General features: G+C 44.9%; 1 long non-coding RNA gene across 1 annotated transcript in view; it reads left to right on the top strand.

Annotated features, from left to right (window-relative positions):
* LOC143352983 (uncharacterized) overlaps positions 1–22,557 on the top strand; it is a 323,795-nt gene extending 301,238 nt beyond the window's left edge. The window contains exon 3 of the long non-coding RNA XR_013082033.1: positions 22,440–22,557. This is a non-coding gene — a long non-coding RNA (uncharacterized LOC143352983). The remainder of the gene's footprint in view (positions 1–22,439) is intronic.
* Positions 22,558–23,978: the final 1,421 nt, after the last annotated feature.

Below are 23,978 nucleotides of genomic sequence, written 5' to 3' on the forward strand. Positions count from 1 at the left end.
AGGATCTCCTCTTGCCCATGTGCCTCCTTTTCAGTCATGAACAGTACAGTGAATTCTCGATATATGTCAACAGTACGGGCCTTGCCAACGTCATATATCGTGCAGGTGATCCGAGATCCCGAGCCGTGTTAAGTTTACACTCCTGGGCGTCCGAGGCCTCTCGAGCTTCGCGATAGTGGGAATAATTCTGCGACGTTTATCGTCCAGGCCTCGGCGACATATACAGAGAATTTCACTGTAAACAATTTCCAGTAATACAATGTTATACCGAACCATATCGTAAGGTAAATTGAGACGTTTCCTCACGCAGTATATAGCACGGTAGTGGGGATAATTCCGCGACCTTTATCATCCAAGCCTCGGCGACATATACAGAGAACTCGGTGTACTTCTTGTTAAATTATACTTAAAGTCCCTCGGTTCGAAGTACGCTTTTTCAATGAATCATCAGAATTTTGAATCAGTTGCGCAAGCGACGGATATGAGAAACTTGAAATTGAAGATGAGACGATATTCGGCAAAGTGAACCGTCAAACTGGAGAACACTTAAGATTGATGTTCGGTATCGTTTTTCAAGATTCGCACGCGAGGATCGCGGAACGCGATTGTTTACGCGTCCGCCGTGAAATTATAAAGAATTTGATGGGAGCAAGCCTCGCACGGACGAGGGAAGCCGGATATCGTTTCTCCGTTTCCTTTTTATCCCGGCCCTCCCCGGGGAATCTTTTCATAATGAAGTCACGAAGGATGCGAGTCTCGGTCCGTTTCACGGCTCGTACGAAATACCAGACGGTCTGGTGTCCCCGCTGTTCAGCGTCCCGTCGACAATTCCGCCGGTTCGGCTCCCGCGAGCTACGACTCGTAAACAATACAAAGTGCTCGCGGCAAACAAATATAGCGCCACGTTTTACGGGCGACGTCGTTCCTTTTATTGCCCTACGGAAACTCGCTTTATCGAACGAATATTGTTTCCTTCTTCTTCATCTTCCTCCTCTGGTCTTCTTATTTTTTTCTGCTTCTCTCTTTCCCAGGGCATCTCGGTTCCCTCGGACCTACGTTCGGCCAGAAACGAAGGGAAGAAGGAAACGCGACGGTTTCCGTCGACGGTCCCCCCCCACCACCTCCCCCGATCCGCCGTTTATAGGTCGTTTAATCGCCGTGTGCCCCGACATCGTTTCTGTGTCCCCCGACGCGCACCCTGTAATCCCGCTTATCGCTGCGATCTCGAACCTCCTCAATCGTGTTTCGTTCGCACTAATAACGATAACTTCACCGCCAGCACCGATTGCTTCCACGCGAGTCTCCGGGGCTCGTCTCCCGGCCTCCAGTTCCAATTACAATTAAACGTAACGATGTTTTACGACCCCGACGACCGCCCACGCCCTTGCCGATCCTACGACGGTGAGCAACCGTTCGAAGCTGCGGGTATAAATATAAATTTTCTTCTTCGCCATTCCCCCGTCAACATAGTCTTCTGGACCCGTTCGATTCCTTCATCCCCCCCCCCCCCCCGTTCAACGGGGGTTTCCGCGTAGGAAAGCAACGGAAGGAATCGAACGGACAGTTCTTGTCTATCCTCGGTAATCCCAATTACTGGTGACTTCCAGCCGGTCGTGGGATCACAGGTAGAGGTCGCAGTTTCGGTCCCTTTCAAAGGATCCACTGCCGATACTGTCGCTGTTGCCTCTTCATCCCGTCCGGCGACGTTTTCTTTCTTTGCAGCTACTTTCCGGCCGGATGTGTACGCTTTCTGGCGTCCAACCGGGAACAAAGACATTTCCAGGTCTGTGTCTCTCCGGGGCCACATCGGCCAAGACTGGTGGACGGATTTAATTAACTGGATATCTGTCTCCCCGCTCGTAATCCCCGTCATCAAAGGTGTCTCCGGGCCGGCACGCCGTCTGTGCGTCGATGCGTCCCTCGCCGGGAACCTAGGAATAATAAACTGTTTCCACGGAAACCGGTTAAAGGGACACCTTATTAACCTGGCCTTATTAGCCAGTCCCTTTGATTCGGGAACGCTTGGATGGCTGCTTTGCTTGGAAAAATGTTTCGCATCTTTGTTTCACAATCAATTTTGATGATTGATTAACTGTTAGAGTTCCAATGGCGCCGCTAAACATTGCTGTATCAGAATTAAAAATATGTTAAATTGCACCGCTTTTGAATGTATAACATGAAAAATATATATATATACAGAAGGAAAATATTCTAGGTCGGAAGAAATGTTTTGGAGTTAAAATAGTTTCTAGGGAAAAGGGTTAAAATATTTGCTCGTGCTATTGAGACGAGGAAAGAGGAAATTGTACCTTCCCAGCTAAATTTTAATTGTTTTTACGGGCTTCTTTCATTTCCTGAGACTGTGGTATTTTCATGTGTACCTTCTTCATCTTATATGAAAAATTACCACACGTCTCAGTAAATTATTCCCTTAATTTTGATCTAGTAGAAAAACTCTTCTCTTTCACTTGGGAAATACACGCGTCTTCCTTGGAATAAAATATTCAAGCTGAATTATACTCCGTATATTAAAATAACTGACGTCGGTTGTGGCCTAGTAAGAAAATTTAATGAGAAATTAAAGATTGTATTTCCCTCATGCAAGAACATTTCCACATTTTGAAATGTAATATTCAAGAGATTGAGATTAAATTGCATATTACGAATTAATTGTAGCTTAGCAGGTCAAATATAATACGAAATCCAATGCAGGTTTCCTTCACCGAAGAATATTTTCTTTGGAATTAAATATTCAAACCAAGTTGGACCATATAATTAAACAACCACCACTGCAATCTTATTCATAATGAGTTCAATAAACGTATAATTGTATTAAAGGATTGTATGAGGTCTCCAAAAGATATTTTCTAGTCTCCAAAATCCCATTTTTGCTCTCTCTCTCTCGGAGCTTTAGGACGTTGCCATGCCAACGGAAGACAGTTCCGCGACGTTGCCCGTCGTGAAACAAACAGAACAGTGTCGTGCCACGAGTTTCCCTTTTTCCACGGCGCAGAAACCTCGAAACTTCGAAAAGCCGGAAGAATTGAGTGACATTCGCTGTCAGAAAACGACCGGAACAGTACCTGGCCGTTCCCGGTGCGCGCGGCGCGACTTTTATTTACCCGTAACGCGTTTATAGAATAGTAATATGCCCGTGTTACGCCATCAGAATGTACATTTCACGGAGCAAATTTAAATATATATAAGTTGCCGGGCAACTTCGGGCGAGACGATAGACTCGGGGAAAAGTTTCGCAACCAGCCGGGAAAGTTGACGAGGTCCCCGCACCTGGCCGCAGGTATCGATCAAGAGATCGTAAATTTTCACCGTTGAAGTCGACTCTGTGCACGAAAGAGAGGGAGGGGGACGGGGAAGAGGGTTGGTTGGTTGGTTAAGGAATACGTGATACGCGACGCACTATGTCTCTCTCGCTTTCCGGGACAACCGGAACGCCTCGTAAAACACGGACACGCGAGACAAGCGAATAAAAAGCTCCCAATGACGCCATCTGCAACCCTCTTTACGGCAATACGTCCCGCGCGTTCGACCCTGGTTCGTCGTTCACCTCGGTTTTTCCTCGGCGCTCGGTGGCGATCCTGCGGCCATTACTTCTCGCATTCGTTGCTTCTTACCCGCGATCTTCTTCCCCGAGTCCCGAGATTACGGTAACTTCTTAAGAGATTGGAGACTTTCCTGGATCGTTCCCCTGGCCGATCAAACTCCCCCCCCCCCCCCCTCTCTCTCTGTCTTTCGGATCCAAGTTTCGAGACCGACTCGCGTGTGTCGCGCGAAGAAAGGCCCCGGGAACTTGATTAATCTCATTGTTCGAAGTCGGATCCCTAATCTCTGGTTCCTCGTGCCCCGACTAACCTTCTTCCGTCAACTCGTTAACTCGATATTCCTATTCCCGGTCTGTTTACCGCGCCTCTTTCGCAGTCCAGGTTCGTCGGACGAACTATTAGGGGGACCCATAAGAGTAATCAATTATTTTCAAATCTAAAACAAACTTTGTAGTAAGTTTAATTTATTATATATATATAAACTTTATTTGATTCCCCTAGGGGTTACAAACCCTTACATCACCTCCTCCTTCCATCGCCGCTTTTCTTAATTTATTATATAATCTCCATCATTATCAAGTTTGCCATCTTCCCTGCAAATTTTCAATCCCCCTCTTATACAAATCCAGGATTCGTCAAGCAAAATATGACTCAAGGTGCCTCCTTACATTTTCTACAAAATGAAAAATGAAATGAATATGATCCTCGGAAGGTACGGCCGCCGCCATTTTATTACAGGGTTGTAAAAGAAAATTTTAGAATATTTTGAACACAGGCTGCTTTACCGAAGACTGTAAAAGAATACGTGTTTCCTCTTCAACGATCGGTATAGAACTAAAGGCGAAACAAATTCTTTGCAAATAATTGATTACTTATGGGCACCCCTAATAATACAGACTCCGAGGGATCGATCCTCGAATCACGGTTCTGCTGGAAACTCGCGGGATTCCCGGTCCTGCAAAATACTCGGGAACAACGGCCCCTCGAGCGCCGCAAACTCCGCTTTCACGAAAATCCGTCCGAGCGAGGCCGGTGTCCTTTGATGGGCACCGGCACGTCTTAATCGCAAGACAATCCATCAAAGCTTGTTGACAGCAAGAACCGCATATCCTGGTTGCTCGGAGCGCACCAAGATAGCCTGAAAGGGGTGGTGGCGTTCGAGGGTCGGGGCCTAAGTGGTCGAACGTCGACCGGTTCCTCCTCGGAAGTGAAGGGCGAAGAGGACGAGCGGGGAAACTGTTCAACAGCCAGAGGACACCTGGTGGAGTTGGCCCGGATAAGCTGGCGCAATCAAACGACCGAAAAACGCTACTTGTAATTTCGCCGCGTTTTATCCGCGACCCTTGACTCGCCGATTCGAAGAGGAAACGAGAAAAAGGGAAAAAGGGAGAGAGAGAGAGAGAGAGAGAGAGTGAACGGATGCTTGCTCGTGGTGAAACTCGCGGGGTGTCGACAGAGGGGATGAACCTACCATCCGGAAGCACACCGATGCAACTTCCCACACTTTCCGCTTCCCCGTGTTTCACCCTATAGGAAATTACCGGCGGGGTAACTTTTGATTCGACTTCGACGGCAAAGGGAGCGTGGCACGATTCCTCTTCCCTCTCTCACTCTCTCTCTCTCTCTCTGTTTTTTATTTTTCGTCGTTTTTTTTCACGGTTTACACGCGACGCTCCGGGTCGCGTTAATCGATTGACCCGGTTTCCCGGTGAATAATTTGCGACCCGTCCACTCGCCGCTCGTCGAAAGGTTAATTTATTAACAATGAGCTGTTCTTTGATCGCGCGATTTTTTACTCTGTTCGAACGGCACACGCGGCTACGAGCTCTCGTCGGGGATTGTTCGTGCTCGCGCGAATCCCGCCTTCTTCCTATGCCGGTGCTCTCTTCTCGTTCTTCTCGTTCCATTAAAGTGATTTCCTGAGACCGTGGGCAGTCCGCACGGAATGATAAAGGTACTCTCCGAGCACAGGTTGTAGGCGGCCGTATCGCGGCCATCGCAACACACGCGAACGGTTGACACGCTATATTAAGGGTGATGCATCGCTCCGATACGTCGATACTAATTATTTGCAGATAAAACTCATTACTCAGCGGTGATTAATGACCGATCGAGCAGCCGGACGTGGAATGTCGACGTCTCGGCGACCCGACGAAAACGATCGCGACGCTGAAGAAAGCTTCGGCTATCAATCGCGCGAGCCGCCGACAAAAACTGCTAACTGGTTCGATTCATTCAAACCGGTCCAAACAATTATTTCGAAATACAGTACGACCTCTAAACGATTCAACAAAGAACATACTTTAAGCTCTAAAAATGTTCAGCTGCTCCTCGATTTTCAGTGAAGCTGTGTCGTTCGACGAATTTTGCTATTCGTTGGAAATATATTTTGTTGGGCATTACTATTGTCATGCTTGGCTTCAATCAAATCGAATTATTTTAGTTAAAAGCATTCGCATCAGTACGATACATGCTTTTAGTCCGCATGGATCGATGAAATACATGCTTTTCGTTCATAGGAATTGTTATACCTCTGCAATAGTGTATCCACATAATTAAATTTCAATTGCAGCCTTGCAACCGATCTGGTCGGTTGAACCGAGATTCCACTGCAGCATTTTCTTCAATAAAAGACACGAATCGCGTTGGTTAAATTCCTTGTGGCGAGAACATTCCTCAAGAAACTTGAGTTATTTGAACTTCACCCAATTGTTTAAATAGAAGTATCAATTTTATTCGGGCCTACTTCAAACAGCTATCTCTTGATCTATGATAGACTTCGTAGAGTTCTTATAGCTTATCGAAAGTGAACGTCCAGTGTAGAAATTCGTTAATTTCGCGAGCAAACGAACTCGCGTATCGCAGAGTCTCCAGAGCCTTAGCAGGTGGTGGATAAAGCTGGGAACGACGGCGCGCGTGTTTCCCGATGCGTTTTATTCCCCGCAAAACGAGCGGCTGTTGCGCAACACGGTTTAATCCGCGGGAAAAAACGGTGCAGGTGTGCGAGCATACCGATAATAGCGTTGTATTTTAAACAGCTAAAGGGTCGCGCGCGCGGCGCGGCGCGAGACGCGTTGATTGAAAAGGGTGAATGGGTAAACTGTAAGGGATGAAACGGAGCGGCGATTTCCGTGTATTGACGCAGTATATTGTAGTTAAACAATCGGTCGGCTTAGCAGGCCGCGTACACCGGACTGGGTTACGGAAGAGTAATACGTTGCGTCCCGTAATCCCGGAACAAACTAGAGCAATAATTTTAAATCAAACGCGAGAACCGCGGGAATAATTTATCGCCGGTTTGTCGGCGTTGGTGTACGGTAATCAGACCCTCCATCCGGAACGCGTGCGCGCCCCGGAACCCGGACGTTTTTAAACTGTTCGCCAGCAAATTTCATTAACACGGCCCCGCATTCCTTCCTCCGTAAAAATTACCGGGCAAGAGGGACAGAGAGAGGGAGAGGGAGAAGGGGAGAGGGCCGAGGGCCGGCGTAATAAACTAATTTGCGCGAGCATACGCGTAATTACGTATTCCTCGTGGCAAATCCATGGCTAAAGCTCCGGGGCTCGAGCGGGGAAACTTTTAAACGCTCCCGGCGAAGCGGATCCTCTCGCGAAATTCGGTTCCAGAAAAAGGATCTCGGCTACTTGCGCGAAACTTCGCCGGGGATGTGCATTTTCATTTGCATTTTCCCGCGGACGAAAAAAAAAGAAGGAAATAAAGACGAAAAGACAATTTTGTTTTACACACTGGTGTCGCGGGCTCCGGCCAGCCTGCGCGACACGTTTTTCGCATTTTCGGCGACGCACGCAACATTTTTAATTTGCTGAAAGCGCCGAAAATGAACGGGCTCCCGCTGCTACTGCTAACGCTGAAATATTACTGTTTCGTTCCGCGCAAGCGACCGGCTAATCAGCCGAATTGACAGATGTACCGCGAAATTAGCTGTGGATAGCGTAATACAACTACTGCGCGGCGAAACTCGTCGAAATGCCTTTGCTTGTCCTTCACTTTGCAATTGGTTCTTCGGGAAACGTATACTTGTCCATTCCTCGCCAAAAAATTATTGTTGCCTTCCGACATTTTACAAGTGTACCAGAAAATTGTAGATATAAAAGATCCAGCTGCCATGAAATCGTTGAAAGCATCTGTCTTGCAAAGGACATAATAATCAACACTAGATTTAGGGGACCCGTCAAAATGACGGATTCTAATATCTTTAATTTACGAATATTGAGATTCTAAAGATACATCCATGAGGAATTATTTAACAAATTGGTTTCTTTGGATATATACTATTAAAAAGATGGCCACAAATTTTGATAGATACAATCATGTTATTTATGTAAAGTAATGTAAAATAGTCATTTTTAGTGCTCCGTAAAGCTAGTGTTAAACTTCGGTTTTCATACGTTCATCACAAAATTGGGTGAAATTCAAACTAATAGGAAGACTAACAAAATTAATGAGCATTGACACATTCGCGACCGGCAACTTTTTTCCGTTTCCAATTCTGAGTACCGGCGAGAATAATGAAATTCTGAAGCTGGTTGCCGCAAACTTGGATCGCTAAAGCAAGGATTAACTAATTTATTTATTAATGCGCCTAATCTTGCCGCGTTCAGAAACAAAAATTGCAGGACGTGAATTCACGTCAGCGGTCGCGAATGTGTTAACACATTATTTGTGTTTGATTAAAATTATTAAATGGAAACTGAACTTCCTATTTGATTCTTCTTTGTTGCAATTGACGTAGAAAAATTCTATTTTGCATAAAAACCCAGCAACAGCACAGACTATCATTTTTGCTTGCCATCGGCAAGCTCAACTTCCGAAACACAGATTTCAAGAACCAAAAAAAGAAAAATCTCTATACAAGAGAAAATATGGAAATGTTCATGAAAACCTCCTTTCACCGATCTGCTTCGCTCCCATGAAAATATCAACGAGCATCAGCCTAAGACCGTCTCCAGGGCAACGTCGACGAAGTGCGGAGGGTTAATTGCGAATTCCGAGTTGTTCGCGCAGGACGTTTCAGTGAAAATATTTCCAGGATAAACTTAATCGACCGCCGGCAAATGGCACGCGTAGAAAGGTCGTCCCTCGAGGGGTGGGGAGGGAGGTGGTTCTCGTCGCTCACCTGGTTGCCGAAAGAGCCTTTCCCATAATGTCAGGCGATAAATATTTACCTTGGGCTTAGGTTGAAAGTGCGTCGCGTTGTTGTCGTCGGCCGAAGCCGGGGCGAAGTCGTGGCCCCTAAGAAAACGCCTCCCACCCCCAACCACCACCCCCCAGCACCGCCGGTCTGTTGTCGCGAAAGGGTGGTTGCGGAAAACCGGCGGGGAAAGTCTGTTCCGCGCTTGCTGCTCGGCAACGTGGTAATTGTTTTCGTAGCTAATTGTTTAAAAGCTTGGCAAACCCGCGAGGAATTACGCGGCGGCAAGGCTGGGGACAATCCCCGAGTCAATATTGAATTATGAATTTATTAGCTCCCTCCCGCGCTCTTCGCCGATACGGGGAGAGTAGGGCTCTTCTCTTTTCAACGGAGGAGGCGTCGCGTCGCCTCGCGTCGCGGAGAAACGAGCGAGGAACAAGGAGGACACTTCCTGCATTCTCTCTCTCTCTCTCTCTCTCTCTCTCTCTCTCTCTCTCTCCGCTGCAGCCGTTGCTCCACGGATCCTTCTCCCGTGTGCAGACTGTAATTTTATAGAACCAACACTCGCGACGCTTTCGACGATTGGTTAAATCGCGCCGCACCGCGGCACCCCCATACCCTCTCCTCGATTGTCTTCTCGTAGCTCGTTTTTTTCCTCCGTCTCTTTATCTTCGACGCCACCTCGATCCGCTTCCTTCCACTCGTTTCCGGCGATAAACCCTCCCGATGCTCCTTCCGCAGTTCAAAGCCCCCATATCGAGCGGTCCTTGTGCCTTCTTCGCGCGCTCCCGTCGCTTTCTTCCATTTTCCCAACGAGCCTCTGCTTCCTCCGAGTATATTTGTGACACACGTGAACGTCCAAGAGTGGCTTCGAGTCATCTTTATTACTGCAATGATGTAATACATATTTTCTTAGAAGTAGGACACGTGATAGGTTTCAAATATTTTACCTTCACCGACGATGAGATTGGATAAATACGTTTATAGATTATACACTACCGCTCAAAAGTATCCGGAAGCTCCGCGGTGGATACGTCGAGGAATCTCGTATTTAGTTTTAGTGTAGTGTTGGTAAGTTCCATATAAAAGTATCTAATACATGTTGTTTTATAAAAATGACGAGATTGAATTTATTTGGATTTTGTGTGGTTCGTATTATAATACATGCTCTCCTAAATATATTTATTTAATCATTTCCCACGGTCATGGTTTTGAACGGTCATTTTGACCGGCGGTGGTAGGTTTAGTGTTAATACGTTAGATATTTCAGGAGAAACTAATGAAAATCGATTTTAGTCACTATTTTAGGCACTAAGATAACTTGTAGGCGATGCTAATACATATTTCGCAAGTGTCCGGATACTTTTAAGCCGGTAGTGTATGTAGGATGCGACCGGATGAGTGGTACTGCCTAGGTGCGGTTTTACGTATAGAAATAACTAGAAAAAAGAGTAACTTCGTTTTTGAGAAAATCGAGCTCGAAAGTTCGTCAGATCAACGGCCTCCTAGCGTTCGTAGGCAGTAGAATTGGCTGACCATGATCAGACGTACCAGCCGCTCAATTAACACCAGCTTTACGGGACCCGTCAAAATGACGGATTCTAATATTTTTAAACTGCGAACATTGAGATTGTAAAAATGCATCCATGAGTAATTATTTAACAAATTGATTTCTTTGGGTATATATTATTAAAGAAATAGCTACAAACTTTGATCGATACATTCATGTTATTTTTATAAAGTAATGTAAAATAGTCATTTTTAGTGCTCTGTAAACCTAGTGTTAAAAATGATACTAAATGTTTCTTCCGTCTTAGAATATTTTCATTTTATTCATACGAAACTGATCCGATTTTCACATATAATATTTAAATTTTTAGTGATCTATTAAATACAAATTTTGTAATGTGACAAATATTGTGTAATATTTTTTGTAATTTCTTTGAAATAACGTCACAACAATTTTTAGTGGCGCTTCAGAGTCACCACTCGAGTGCCTTTGCACTTATTAACCCTTTGGTTAATGACAACAACAATACCATTCCTATTTAGACTAGTTAGGATAAAGTAAACCAACAAAGGAAACCAAAACAAATAAACTCACTAACATTTCAAATTTGTCCATCTTACAATTAGAATACGGGTTCTCCAGAGCTTTGCATTAACAATTGGAATTCCTGATGGCATCACAAAATGTTCAGAGTGCTCTCGTACGTTCCTTCAATTTCACCTACACATTTTAAAGGTGCCTGCCTCGCTGCATATTATAATTTCAAAAACTGCTACACGACGCGTCTGTTCGTCAACGTAACAGAACAAATGGAATCAAAAATAAAAATGTCCGACAGTAAGACACGTCGGAACAACCGGTAGGATCGATCCCCGAAATACCGCGCGCGCCCTCGCAGAATGCTCCGATCAATCTCCCGGTCCGGTGCTCGATCGAGAACTCAGAATTAACTGGGAAACGATCGAGCACGGTTACCGCGGGCCGGGCCGGGCCGGGCCGGTAAGATTCGATCGTCTTTCTCGCTCGATCGTCCGGAAAAAACTCATCAGGCAGCCGCCGCGCCGTGGCGCGACGGAAGAACGGTCGCATTTTTTTTCCGGCTCGCGAAAGAGCTGGCACAGGGGCCGGGCTCCGGATTCTCGGGGCGCATGAGAATGGTACGATGGTGTGTACCACTGTGATGGAGGGAAGGGGGGGGGGGGGAGAGAGTGGAGGAACGAATCTCCATTTTTATTTGCATCGGACGATTTGCGATTCGATTTAAGCCCCCTCGAACGCGCCGCTCGTTCGCCCCGGCGCGGCGCGGCGAGGCGAGGCGAGGTGAACTTCGTACATCGCGATTCGCATTCATTCCTCAGGTGAATCGAATTACCGGGGCCGGGGCCGGGACCGGGGCTCGACGGCTCGTCAAATTTGGGTCATCGCGTACATGGAGGTTCGGGAACGACGGCGTGTAAATCGGCTGCGAAACTTAGACCGCCGCGCCGCGCGCGTCGACAAGCGACTGAAATACGAGCGATTTTTCGCTCGCCCCGGCCTGATCCCGTTCGACTGTAATTACCAGCTGGAAGAGCTTTCGATCTTCCGTGTCGGAAATTCGTTTAAATGGACGCCCGGGATAAGGTATTCGATCGTGATTCGAACGCCGTATCCCCGCCGAATAGAATCGAACGGATATCGAGTTATGTGTACCAGGAGCAGCGTTATGCAGGAACAGAGCGACGGACCGAGAGGACGAGAGAGAGAGAGAGAGAGAGAGAGAGAGAGAGAGAGAGAGAGAGAGAGGTGGTTGAGATTGCAGCTCGATGAACGGGGCCACAGGTTCGCGCTGGTGGAAGCGAGACAGGGGCACGGAGATCGAGTAAACGATGAAGACGGACCGTGACGGATGGACGTCTAGCAGGTTCTCTCGTGCCATTATGTAAATTTCATTACAGCTTTTGTGCCACGCCAGCTCCTCGCGGCTCAAAGTATCTACAGTCACGTTATTAGCTACGAGACTTCTCTCCCTCTCTCCCTCTCTCTCTCTCTCTCTCTGTTTTTTACCCCCGTTTCGGCCTCCCTCGCCAGTCATCCCCGTCAAGCGTTATGAAGACGTTCGCCCGTGGAAACTGGCCGTGTGATTCGATCGATCCGCATTCGACGTGCCTGTCTCTCCTGTGTTTTTTCCCTCCCCGCTTCTCGGGAAAAGTAGATTAGCCTTTTTTCTTTTCTTTTTTTTTTTTTTTTGGTTGTCTCCTAGGCGAATAAAAAGCCGCCGACTTAATCAAGGGGATACGGTCTAGGGGATGAGTCGCCTGTATTCGATGCGTCTTCGCTTAATGAAGGCGGAGCCCTGCGCAGGATGCTTGTACCATGCACGCTCAATCTTTATTCAATCTCACTTATCGGCTTTGCGAGACGTTATTGATTACCATAAAAAAGAGAAAAGAAAAGACGACGGTACACTTTCCCCGCCACGGTTAATCTTTTAACGTAACCTACTCTACAGGGAAGCTGTTCGCGAAATTCTCCGATCAACTTTCGCCACTGTTCTTAGAATATTGTTCTCCGGTGCATAACTGTTTTCTAGTCCCTGAAGCAAAGCAAGGACCATTAAAAAATGTCTGCTGTATCGTACGAACAATCTTCTAGCGACAGACAAACTTCGACCGTAAAGATTTGATGCAGGACACTTTTCTGTGAAGTACCCTTAAAAATGGATGTATGGCATACTGAAGATTTTGACCACCGAACTTCAAAAATTTCGTGGAATCAAAGTAATTTATTCAGTGAAATCAAAATTGTAATGTTGAGATGTGCAACACTAAATAGGAGGTGCCTTTTCGTTTCATCTTTTTGCACTGTATACACTAGCGCGAAAATTCATTTTTAAGTCAAAATGGCGGGTTCTAATATTTTTAATTTAAAATTATTAAGACTCTAAGCATGCATACGTGAGAAATTATTTAGCAAATTTATTTCTTTGGTTATATATTATTTTTAAAATATTGCTAAAAATGTGGGTTCCACGTTCTCGTTATTTTTATAAAGTAATGAAAAATAGTCACTTCTAGTGCTCCGTAAACCTAGTGTTAAATTCGCGCAAATTAGAGTTTGCAAGACTCGAAGAGCTAAGAACCAAAAGGCGATGTGCAATCATGCACACTTGTAAACTCATGCAGTCTTCTCCTAATACTTTATCTACCGGAAATAGTCTTTTCAGTGACCGAGCTGTATGTAACAATGCCCAATCATTTTCTTTTGGTACCACATATTAATTCCAAAATTTGTCGATTTGTGAGCGAAATTGTTGATCGTGGAAGACTAAAAAATTGCCGGTAGATAAAGTGTTAATTTAAGTGGAATATTCGCGTTTCCAAATTCGAAACATTTTTCGCTCCGTCCGGAATCGGAGGGATGCAGAATTCATACGAATTTAAATAACCGAGCAGTTTTTGCAACACCTATAACGACTTTGTTCTCCAAGTATTATCATCTGGCTCTTCATTTCGATACGGGCGCCGCCACAGTAATTTAGATACGAAACATTTTTCACCGGGCTTAATTGACCATGAAAGTCCGAGAGAGAGAGAGAGGGAGAGGGAGAGAGAGAGAGAGAGAGAGAGAGAGAGAGAGAGACCGGCAGCGAAGCCAGACTACAATTTCCGCGCAGCCAAAATGGCTTCGTTTGCATGGTCAGCCCGGCACGGCTGTTTTCCAGTGGAAATCTGAAATTCGAGGAGTCGCATGGGGGAAATATGAAGTGTTGCGCACGTTTATTTGCCGGGCGCGCGGACCCCGGTGAAATATCGACTTTTTAACGAGATTCCCGCGCGGCGGAAAACTTTACGACGAAATGACAGCGGATGTTTAAGTACACGCCCGGGGCGCATGATATCCAAGAGCCGGGCCGGACCGGCCCGCACCCGGCCCGGCCCGGTGAAATGCGAGCCCGCCGTCATCGAGATTAGGTATACGGCGGCAGGGAAAATCTAGGTACGAGTTTTCCTTCTCGGGTTTTCCCCGCGGGGCCCGGCATAACAGTAAACTGACTGGAATCTTTGTCCGCCATTCCCGTGGGATAAGACTCCGTGGTGGAGGCAGAGCCGCGGCCCTCTCTGTTGACCCCGCAAATACCGATACTCTCGAGAGATCATCTTGTCAGACTTATGGTTTTACGGACGCGTTGCGCTACGGCCGAGGGTGTCTGTCGATAACAGATGCATTTCGCGGCCCCGGAATTTTATTTACTTTGAGAAATGACGCGCCGAACAGAGTTCATCGTCGGTATTGGCTTCGACAATTTTTCTGTCCTTCAATGATATTGTGAAAATTTAAAAGGTACTTTTTTATTATTATTCCTTTTTTTATTATGCTATGTTTAACACGTTGACTGCCATGTCATATGTGGGTGACGGAATTATTTGTCCAGGTTTTAAAATGAATTTTTACGTTAACCCCTTGCACCACGATTTGTTTTACGGTTTCAGTGATTAGAACATTTTTGTAATTCGTAGTTTCCTAAAAAAAGTAGAAAATTTATGTCTACTGTATGTCTATATGTTCTTCGATAGCTGTACAGTAAAGACGACAAAATAGAATTTTATTTCGGATTAAAGGAAATTAATGACATACATATTTATTAGACTCTGTTCAGAATCTTCATCACGAGTATGACTCGATATTATAAGGCAAAGGGTTAATATATTTATTGTATGTTATATAAAGTTTGAGGATACTCACTATCGTACATTTAATTTTTTTCAATTTTTATTTCGTCAAATAATACTTTGATTTTATGGAATTTCTGAGGTTTCCAGATGGGCAGTGTTAATGGTCATTATTATGACATACTGTAGACTAAAATCATTTCTTTGGGAAACACCAGTCGATTCTACCTTTTTATTTGAATAGAGAGGGTGCAATCGACTAAGAGAAATGTTTATTTAATTTCTGTCCGTGTCGATAAGGTGTTTGTGGAAAATACGGCTGCGTTGGGTCTCGTTGAATATTTTCCGCGGGCTAATAGTTTACCAACATCGTTAACACTTAGATGCCGGGTGCAGGCCCGCGATATTTCATGGTGGAATCGTACATTTTGCGCCGAAGCGAAGCGAAGCGACGCGACGCGGCGTGTGCAAAGTTCGGTGGTGCCCCTCGTGGAATAAGGTCCACGACGACCACCGGCGTGTATGAATAAATTCATGGCGAAGGAGTTCGCTTGGCAGGAGGCCGGGGAATGGGACGGTGGCGGCCAGGTCGGCGGAGAACGGTGGGCTAATCCAAAACAATGGAATGCGCCGGCAGGCTAAGCGAATTAATCTTTCAAGTTGCCGGATGCACAATAGGCCAACGATGTTACATGATAATTACGCATGGGATTCGTTATTGTGGATAATTTCGACCGGCAGTGCCGAAAACGTGGGAGATCGCGGAAAATGCATTTCTTTGCTGCCATAGTGCTGTCAGAGCCCTCTATCTCAATTGTAAGATGCAGGACAAAATTTTAGAACCCAAACGAAAATCGTGGAAGTTGTGAAAAAATTGTAAACTCTTTAAAAAGACATTTAAGAGCCATGGAAAAATTGTAAGATCAATAAGAACATTCCAGGATCTGCGAAAAAAATTATAGGACCCAGGAAAAACATTTTAGAAAATATTGTAGCACCTAGAAAAAGGGTTCAGACCCTTCACAAAATCGTAGGACCTAGAAAACTGATTTAGATCCTACGAAAAAAATTCTAGGGCCTATGGAAAACTGTTTAGGACATGAGAAAAAATTGCAATGTCTTTCAGAAGAATTTTAACACCTACAAAAAGATTCTATCATACAATGAAAAATTGTAGAATGGTAGAAAAAATTGTAGAACCTATGAAAAACAGTTTAGGACATTAGAAAAAATTGCAAGACCTTTGAGAAGAATTTTAACACCTACGAAAAAATTCTAGGATACAATGAAAAATTGTAGAATGGTAGAAATAATTGTAGAACCTATGGAAAACAGTTTTGGACATTAGAAAAAATTGCAAGACGTTTGAGAAGAATTTTAACATCTACGAAAAAATTCTAGGACTTAATGAAAAATTGTAGAATGGTGGAAAAAATTGTAGAACCTATGGAAAAGTTTTGGACATTAGAAAAAATTGCAAGACCTTTGAGAAGAATTTTAACACCTACGAAAAAATTCTAGGACTCAATGAGAAATTATAGGGGGTTAGAAAAAATTGTGGGGCTTATCAAAAACAGTTTAGGACGTGGGAAAAAATTGCAAGGGGGTTAGAAAAAAATTATAGGGGGTTAGAAAAAATTGTAGGACCTATGGAGAACATTGTAGAATCCATGAAAATATATTGCAGAGTCACCGGGAAAAATGTTAGAAGTTACAAAAAGAAGTTAGAATTGAACACAGTCTCACGAGAAGTGTTTAGTCTTATTTTCCGAGGAACTCGGGTATAGAAAACATTTAAAAAATTGTCAAACGCCTAAAAAAAAATCGTTGTTAATCCCAGACTGGTAGCCCGCACCAGCCAGTTGTCTGCAGCTAACAATAGTGGAACCATAACATCGGCGACGACCTCGAAAGCCGCGTATCGTCGGGGAGGAATTATTTTTCTTGAATTCGTGGGAGAGAACGCACCATGCTCCGAGCAATTAAATCGATTGTTTTCCCGTGGAATTTCATATCCGCCGGGGTTCCGGGGGCAGAAATTGTTTGGTATTTATTTGTTTACCCGCTGTTTCAATTTCGACGATTATTTTGCTCGTTATATTCGGTAGAGGTGGAGCGGTGGGCATCTCCGTGCACCGACGCGACGCGGCGTCGAGAGCACGCGATTTTTTAGAACGAAATACCCGGGGCGGTCTGAACACGGGATATTCTTTAATTGCGCGCGTCGAATCCCCGTCGAGGCCAGGTAGCCATACTGAATGCCTGTCCCCTGTACTTAGGGAAGTCCGCCCTTGAAGCCCTTTTTAACACTTTTACGATTTCCAGGCGCATTGAAACGCCGTGCAACGGGGGCCGTTGATTATCGGCGGTCTCTTCCCCTTGTATATTTCCCGTCCTCTATCATCGGGGGGACACTTCAATTATGCACGGCTATGAAGTCACTGTGTATCTTTCCCGTCTCGAAACGAGACCGCGTCGCTTCCGCAACCGGGCTTCCGATACCGTGGAGCTCGATTTGACAAACAATCGATCGCGTCCCGATGGAAAAAGAAACCCCGGTACCGAGATAACCAAAAACGCGAGGGAGGCGTTTTTCGCTTTCTCCGGGAGCGAGACATCAAAGAGGCGTTCTGATAGCGCGCCGCCGAAGGTTTCTCGGGGCATCATTATTGATCAAGAACGAGGAGTCGTTCGACTGAGGGGAGAAGCCGGTTTTCCCCTGTTATCTATGAAGTTATTCATTTTTAACGTGTATGCGTAAAAAGACTCAATATGTTCCGCGTGCAATTTCTTTGACAATATTCGATCGAATGTCGACAAAGAAACGAAACGGGGGAAGGTATTCTCTGTATCGTTGGGGGGACGGGTATCGAGGACGCCGGAAGGCCGGCCCCATAAGCAAGACGGCGGAAACGGAATGTCAGGTCATTCCTCTCCTCGGTATCAGAAGGATGTTAGTCACAAAGCTCGGCCCCCACCGTCTCGGACCAAGGCCGTCTTCCAGAGAACCGTCAGAAGGTACTTCTGGGATCGATGTACTCTAAATGACACGATTCCCTCCCGAGATAAGAGTGGTCCACTTTGACCGTCGTCGCAGAGAACCAGCTCGCCAAATAGCGGGGCCAGCACGCGCCCGAAAGCATGGCATTTGAACCGCGCGATAAGATGCACCTTGCGTCTCCTACTCGCCGGAAATTGGACTCCAGTAAGCAGCCATGCGTCCTCAAAGCGAGACACTCCGGCCGAGCTGACTCGATATCGGATCGGATAGCGATAATAACTTTCCTCGAAAAAATTAAATTATGCTCATATTTCATCTTGGATGAAAGCGGCGTCGTGTTCTACCGTTGGACAACTGCTCTGAGCAATATCATCGGCTAATCGGGGTTTACAAGTTGCGAACAGCATTATATAGATTGCACATGGTTTATACAAGATGCTTGTTGCAGTAATAATAACAGAGAGTTAGAGATTCCAGTAATAAGTTCGCTGTGTCTGACAATGGTTGGATAAATCTACTGACCTTCGAAATTCATGAGTTTCGTTCACAGAATGTAAAATTGAAGAGTTTAAAATTGTACTTGTTGAGGGGTTATTCATTACCGATTGTCTGGTACAATAATTTAACAAGTTTCGTTCAATTGTGATATAAAAGTTGGCTCCAGCTGGAAATATTTATTTGGAATGACGCATCGAGCTGGCAGAGGTTTGTGAAGTTAGGTGGTCTACGTGCGTTGGAATCGGGAGATGCAACGGTTCTTTGAGAAATGTCACAGCAAGCATTCCTTAGCTAACCCTTTAGGAGATCCGGAAGTCCCTGGACTGACCCTTCAAGGACACGAGAGGGCCTACGGAATGGCTCTACACGGCTGCTCGAGAAATTCCGACTCATAGGAGGGCTACTAGATTCTCCAAGGACCCGTAAGGGGTTCTAGAATAGTACTCGAAGGACCCACGAGGGTTTCCATAGTGGTTCTTTCAAAAAATCCTGGAGAAGGACAGCTGAACACAGTGTGGGCGGTTCTATCGAATCTGTGGACCTCGGTGGCTCAAGAAATATATTTTTCTGTCGCAAAGACGCTTCGCAAATTTGCAAAATGAACTGCAATTATGCTCATAGATAGTGGATGCACTTGCACATGACTATGTCAGAACAACTTACGTAAATTGTATCGATAAAATTGTTCGAAGTAGGCTATGAACAGATTTTCCGTTTAATTTCGCGGTTTTTGACAAAATTTGCTTTTGCAATGGAATGGAAAAATCGGAAATTGCTGGACCAAGTGTATCGCCTTCGAAAAATGGTGTTTAACATGCCTTTTTAATTTTTATTTTGCAAAGGACGAAAAACGGTTTCAAGCATATTTCGAATCGAGGTGAAAGATGTCCTTAGTTTTTAGATTCGAGCGGTACGATGAGCATGATTTTGCACGCAGAGACAGCCGGCGAATTCCTGCGTTTTTTCTGAACGTCTGTGTGGAGCGACGCAATCATTCTCGACTTTCTTGTCCCATTTCGCGGTATATTACCAACGCACGATCTCCTTGGCGTTTATACAGCAGGGCGGCGGTGTGTACACGTTGTTGCTGATGGTTAAGATCCTCTTCCATCTCCAGGGTTCCCTTGTGAAGAGTTTACAGCGATATGGTGCAACGGCGGCGCCGCTTTTAGCCGTATTACTTCCGTCGGAATTGCAGTTCCCGGTATAAACTTTATTACATTTTATCGCAGTATCTCGCGACTCCTGTCGGAGAAAGTTATTTCGATTCTGTTGTACGGTTCACGTGGCCGTCCCTCTGTCTCTCGCCCTCTTTCGTTCTCTCTCCTCTCCCTTTCCCTCCCTCTCTCTGTGTGTCTCTCTTTTTCTCTCGGTAGGGAATATACGGGGACACCTTTCGGTGAACCCTGCGACTGTAAATCGTGTCAGCCGCGGCGGCAGACGTTTCCACGGTGTGTTACCTCGTAAATACAAAAGACGGTGTGGTCGAAAGAATAATTCCGCGTTGCATCGGCCGCGAAAACCGGGGCCGTGCGGTTCGAGCGACAGTTCTTGCCCAACAGCGGCCGAGCATAATGCTCGAACACACGGGTTTCCGGGCGGAGTATGTAATTTCACGTAGCCCGCGGCCGAACGTAATTTGAGAAACGCGGTGCATCGAATCGATCGCGACTCCATTAAAACGACCGTGCACGCAAGAAACGCTAAATTGAATTTCCCTCGGAAAAAGTGATATTTGCTCGGTCTGCCGATCCAATACGCATAAATAACATTATACACGCGACACTGCAACACTCAATGCCTCTCTGCTCCTCTGAAATTATTATCGGCCGAGTACTGCATCCCAATCAAATTTTTTATCGCTACCAAAATGTTTCCTTTCTGCACACAAATTATTCGATGGGTTCCACCACTTTCTCATGGTCCTCACAATTTTTTCTATAGATCATACTACCTTCTCGTAGTTCCTACAATTTTTTTATGGATTCTACTACCTTCTACTAGTCCCTACAATTTTTTCTATAGATTCTACTACCCTCTCATAGTCCCTACAATTTTTTCTATAGATTCTTCTACCTTCTCATAGTCCCTACAATTTTTTCTGTAGATTCTACTACCTTCTCTTAGTCACTATAATTCTTTCTGTAGATTCTACTACCTTCTCATAGTCACTACAATTTTTTATATAGATTCTACTACCTTCTCATAGTCACTACAATTTTTTCTATAGATTATACTACCTCCTCCTAGTCCCTACAATTTTTTCTATAGGTTCCACTATTTTTTCCTAGTCTCTACAATTTTTTCTACAGATTCTACAACTTCCTCCTAAACCCTATAATTTTTTCTATAGATTCTACTACCCTCTCATGGTCCTTACAATTTTTTCGTATGCCCTGCAATATTTGCATAGGCCCTGCAATTATTTCAAAGGCTCAACAATATCTTTTGGAGGGTCTGTGATCTTTTCGAAGACTTTTCAATTTTGGCAGTTTTACAACTTTTTCACAAGTTCTATAATTTTTTTATAGTGTCTACAATTTTTCCAAAGGCCCTTTATTTTTGTGAAAACCCTATATTGCGTTATTGATTGTATAGTTTCTGCAACGAGTCCACAAGTTTTTCGTAGGTCCTAGCAATTTCGTTGTAAGCTTCACAATTTTTCTGAACGTTTTACAATCTCTCTGGACTTGAGATTTTTTTGTAGTCCTCTGTAAGTACTTCACAGATTGTCGAACGGATAATACGATTCCGAACGATGCTTGATAAGCCGTATTCTCGCTCGTGCATTATGAAATATACACCAGTCCGGCGTAAAAACAGTTCCATTTAGTAGGAAATTCTCTTTCAAAGATTGTTGAATATTTCATCGGGCGTTCCCGATCTTTGTGCTAACCCTTTCACAGGGCCGTAGTTGATTTTTCTTTTATGGAGCCGAATCAAAGCTGGCTGGACTTTACGTCGGGCTGGCCCTGTAAAAATGAATCGATTGAATTTCAAATCGGCCGGTCGCCGGTCCGGCGTGTCTCGGTCGTTTGATCTGATATGAGAAAATATCCGGGCCTGCTCGGATGTAGATCATTGCGCAATAATTGCGAAAATTCCGTGGAAATTGGCGGGGCGACTGCTTGGATCGCGAGGATCCGCTTTAAACAGGCCGGTGAAAAATAAAAAAAAAGTTTCGGAAAAATGGAAACGTTTAACCGCATAAATCCTGGCCACGACGCGAGGCGATTGAAAAACATTAAACGCACGGGACCAACCGTGTGTGTCGGTGAAAATTACCGGACGGACTGGACGCAAATATTATACGACTAGTTGTTTAAAGTCAAAAGTCGCGTGATTTGCAATCGTGAATTTATTAAAAGCGTGGGCTCGCCTGCAAACAAATAGAAAAATTCGTACGAGAATATATTTCAATGTATTTTATCAAACATTTCAAACGAGGTACAAAGGCTGGACGCCCGTGAAAACAGAATTCGAAAATTAACTTGAATTTCACGTCGCAATCGTTCCCGAAAAGTTGGCCCGTGGCGAATGGAAATTTCGGGGGTTCCGAGGAGGGAATAATAAAAATCAACCGGAATCCCATCAAATCCTTAAGATATCAGGGGTGGGGGTGAGCTGCTCATCCCCTATCGGTATCTTCGAGCTCCTCCGACGCGGAATCGGCAGAAGAAAGTCGGGAGGGAAGAGAGTTTTCCTCTCTTCGAGCAAACGTTCCCTGCTAATGCGGCAATGAATTCGTATTTGTCCAGGGCGTTGGTGTCTGGAACTGAAACGAAGGAATAAAAAAGGAAGCCGGGAGGAAGCAGTCGGGGGAATTCGCGTGCAAACGAGGCGTGTACCCTAACTCGCTTAATTTTCTCCGGCCCGGGAAACGAAAACTCTTCCTCGGGCGACGAACGGCCCTCAGTTGCGTATATTGTTACGTCGAATTTAAATCTTGGAGCCTCTCGACGCCGGAAAAATTTTCATTCGGACCGCTGCATTTCAACTACGTGTGCTCATTATTTTATTCCACCTAGCGCGTGATCGTAATCGAATATTTTTTATCTGTTTTAGGTAAGTACCGCAGCCTTACGGACGTCCTTGGCTTCCTACGAAGGATATACGGTGACATAACGGATTCATTGTGACAAATAGACGAAGTAAAAATGTTCTACGGTAAGATCTGAACTTTATAGCATTTCACTCCTAAGAACGCTTTTCGTATTAGATGAGGACTTCTAAATTTTTCCAGAAGTTTCCATTTAATTTAAAGCTTCGTGTCAAATTTTTATAGCGAACCAAATATTTTGATATTAACAAACGCAGAAAGGTTTGAAACTCCTCAAACGGCCCACAGTACTTTTGCATAAAGCTGTAGCGCGTGTATCTAATTCACTTTTCTCAGATTAAGACACGAATTTACATGGAATCCCATGAATGGGTTATGAGACGCATGATTTATGCATGGTGTTCCGGATTAAATTAAAGACAGTCAGCCACAATTAGCAGTCTGTGATCTCCCCGTGGTTTGCGATCGTTTAATCACCGAGGCGTTCGGCAAATTGGCGTGCCGGTCTCGATTCGATTAGGATTATCCGATGCTTCGAGTTATCGAATTTTTCGGTGGATTTCGCGCGTTGCCGCGGGCACATTAATTTCTTTCTCGTTGTCTAGCTCAGATACGCCTCTCTACGGGCATGGGACGGGCGGGACACCGCGGAAATTTATGTCGAAATAATGGTTCGAATAAATTGCGCACTTAATTGTAATTCTAAAGCTCTTAGCCCGGGGGCGCGACCTACGCGTGATACATTTTTAATACCGCGGGACATTAATCTCACATTAGCCGGTCGCCCGCAAAAAACCGAGTGCCCGGTCGTTCCTTAGATCCACAATTACCTCACGCGTAACGATCCGCCGGGTCCATTGATTCGTTTCACCCTCGTCGCTTACAGCGATCAACGAAAACAAAAAAAAACACCGGATTCCGAATTTTTTTGCGTCTGACATTCCACCAGGAATGAAATGGAAACGGTCCTCCTCCGCCGTTTTTATACCTCCGCATCGAGGATTTATTATCTTCTGAAAATACGCACGCTCCCCTGCGATGTGGCTGCGACCCCTGAAATATTTCCGCGGGAAAAAAGTTCCTCGGATAAATCAAAGAATCTTCGAATAAAAAATCCTGCTGCTCCGGCGAGAATTATTTCACGGCGTTCATTCGATTTGCATTGGCCAAAGAAGTCCCAAACTTTTTGAGAAACCAGAAAAATCGCATCACTTTATCGTTAAAAATAATTTTTCGTTGGTCTCTTCAGCAGTTTACTTGATCGTTTAATTTCCACTGTAGAAACGAAATTGCAGAAATAAAAAGTCCTTTAAATCTTTACATTGATCGAAAAATTGAGTTGCTCTTTGCTCGAGAATAAACTTTACAGGGAGAGGAAATTGTATTGTAGAATCGACAGAGAAGTTGATAGCACGAACGACATGGTACACTGGTTTTATTTGTTTCATATTATGGTGAACAATAATTTTATCAGATAAAAGTGTCTTCGGCTTGACCAGTCTTTTTCTTATTCCACGCCACAGATTGTCATGATATTATCATTA

Source organism: Halictus rubicundus, chromosome 3, assembly GCF_050948215.1.
Source record: "Halictus rubicundus isolate RS-2024b chromosome 3, iyHalRubi1_principal, whole genome shotgun sequence".
Lineage (NCBI taxonomy): Eukaryota > Metazoa > Arthropoda > Insecta > Hymenoptera > Halictidae > Halictus > Halictus rubicundus.